We start from the raw sequence: 2771 nt of genomic DNA, 5'->3' as shown, positions 1-2771 counted from the left end.
TCGGAGCACCGATCGACGCCTGTCACTACTCGCACGGCCATCTTCCTTCCAGATTTAATTATTTTAATACCTTATTTCAAGATATGCATTATGATGGTACATACACACATACATGTAAATTTAATAAATAATTAAAAATAAAAAATTAACAGATTTTTACATGTACATAAGATACATGTAATATATATAACGCAATATGCTACCTTTAAGTATGATATGTTTAGCACTATCTTTCCTGACATTCCTGATATTCATTGAATAGCATTACAAATTGTCTTCAAATCTTCTAATCGTCAACAATATAAAATCATCAATATTTCACAAATCTCTGCAAATGAATGAATGGGTGTTGATCATTCCATTATAAATCACAAGATTCTATTAGCGGAGACTTTAATATTAGCTCTCGCTTAAAAGATTCTCATGCTTTGTAATGGATTCCATCTTGACACTCGGTGTACCTTGGATCTGTGGTATGCGGATTATTATAAATCTATCACCGTCTTATGCTGAAATGAAAATAAACATGATACAAGATTAATAAGCAGCGTGATGAGAAGATATCTTTTGTGTCAACTGCATCTACCCATATAATTATTGTGCGATCTCGAAATCGCGCGTGCAGCAATAGTGAGCGGAGGAATGGTGAAGCGGAGCGTGTTCGGGCAATAGTCAAAAGTTTCTTACAAACCACTTTTATATTTACAAAAAATTACAAGTTCTACAGTAGTTTATTAATGCGCGAACGGTGGCCTTTCAAACGGCGAACAGAACGTTACGCGGTATCCGACGGAAGCGTTAGAGATACTTTTTGCGAGCTGCTGATCGATGTGTGTGCGACGATCGACTGCCGTTCGATCTTTTGGGTTTCTTAGGTTTACCCCTGAACGGTTTCACGTACTCTTGAACTCTCTCTTCAAAGTTCTTTTCAACTTTCCCTCACGGTACTTGTTCGCTATCGGTCTCGTGGTCGTATTTAGCCTTAGATGGAGTTTACCACCCACTTAGAGCTGCACTCTCAAGCAACCCGACTCTGAGGAGAGATCCTCCCGAGACGCGCACCGGTCGCTACGGGCCTGGCACCCTCTACGGGTAAGTGGCCCCATTCAAGATGGACTTGGACGCGACGCGACACCTCGGGATAAGCGGATCCTCCCAAACACCACATTTCCCTGCGGCGGAACCGCGGGATTCGGTGCTGGGCTCTTTTCTGTTCGCTCGCCGCTACTAAGGAAATCCTGGTTAGTTTCTTTTCCTCCGCTTAATAATATGCTTAAATTCAGCGGGTAATCTCGCCTGCTCTGAGGTCGTCGAAAGCTTTAGTTTGGTAGCCGCCGCCGCCTCCTCCGCCGCGTCGCTCGTCTCGCGCTTCTTCTTCTTCTTCTTTCTCTTTTTCCTCCGGGGAGGAAAGTTCAAGTTAAAAAGAACGGAGAGAACGTCGACGTGAGAGCAGCGGCAGCTGCGTATACCGCGTGAGGCGCGAGAGGCAAACACAATCGCCAATCCAACAACACTCGGTGGTGCGTTAGGTTAGGGTAACGTAAGGAGAGAATACGACGAGTACACGACGACGCGTGCCGGTCCCAATTTTCTTTCCTGCCTCGCGTTTACACGCGACGGACTAGGAGAACTTCGTGGACTCGGACACGCGGTCGGCTCGCGCGATTCGCCCTCGTAAGGGGGCTTCGCTAGAATCTCTCTCCGCGTACCGCCAGACGACGACGCGCGCGCGCGCGCGCTGGCGCACCGAGAGACCGGAGAGTGCGAGAGTGCCGAGAGCAGTGTGTGTGTGATTAAAGAGAGAGAAAGAAAAAATAGCGAGAGACAGCGCTACTAAAATATATCGTGGAGACAACGACGCTCCGGCCGCAGGCAAAGGCGGCGGGTGTCGTTCCTCCTTCGCGCTCGTCATCGTCCCTTTCTCCACATCTCTCTCGTCACATACGAAAAACTCTCCCCTCGCACAGTCCTACTTCCTCTTTCGAGGACAGTCTCTGGGCGCGCGCGAGCGCACGCTATCACCCTCGTGCACGCTTGTGTGCGCTCTCTCTTCCTCCTCGGTGTCATTTCAAACGACGCCCAGGGCGTGCGCCGGCCGTTCGTACGGCGGCACACAGCACCACGGGCGAACGTCCAACGATCGCTCGTACGCCATTGTAAGCGCGCACAGGGCACAGGCGACGCGCGCAAGTCTGGGCGCGCCGTGGCCGTGCGCGCTTCGGGAGCGCAAGCAGTTTCGGGGTACTAAAACGACCCTCAGCCAGGCGTGGTCCGGGAATTGTATCCGTGGACCGCAATGTGCGTTCGAAATGTCGATGTTCATGTGTCCTGCAGTTCACAAGTTGACGCGCAATTAGCTGCGTTCTTCATCGACCCACGAGCCAAGTGATCCACCGTTCAGGGTAATCGTTCAAAATTTTTGCGTTCGCGAAGAAACGCTTTTTGCTCAACCATCGTAGTCTCCCCTCTCGAAGAGAGAGGGTGAGATAAAAATCGTGGCCCTTCGATCAGCCTGGCCGCGCGCGTCCGAGCGCGCGCGGACCGCCGCCTCCCGTCTAAGGAGAGAGGCTACGGCACAAAAGTGTGGTTGTTGCTTCGATCGGAGCGTCTCTCCCTAAGTGGAAGAGCCGGGGCGGAAGCTCTTTGAAGAGACCGTCGGACGGATTCGTAAGATCCGTCCTCTCGCCCGGCTCCGCGCGCGGTCGCAACGCTGTTTCGCACGCCGACCGCTGCCCCGGGCGCCGCGAACGGTACCGGGGGAGGGCGCGTTG

General features: G+C 51.4%; 1 non-coding gene across 1 annotated transcript; it reads right to left on the bottom strand.

The window, feature by feature from the left end:
* Positions 1–2250: 2250 nt before the first annotated feature.
* Positions 2251–2405, bottom strand: LOC145943335 (5.8S ribosomal RNA). The gene has a single exon (XR_014426503.1). It is a non-coding gene; the product is annotated as a 5.8S ribosomal RNA (ribosomal RNA).
* Positions 2406–2771: the final 366 nt, after the last annotated feature.

This window comes from Prenolepis imparis, unplaced genomic scaffold (assembly GCF_030444845.1).
Source record: "Prenolepis imparis isolate NDT839.2.m4 unplaced genomic scaffold, iyPreImpa1.0 SCAF_11, whole genome shotgun sequence".
Classification (NCBI taxonomy): domain Eukaryota; kingdom Metazoa; phylum Arthropoda; class Insecta; order Hymenoptera; family Formicidae; genus Prenolepis; species Prenolepis imparis.
The sequence above is the reverse complement of the archived record's forward strand: the minus strand, read 5'-3'. Positions and strand labels throughout refer to the sequence as shown.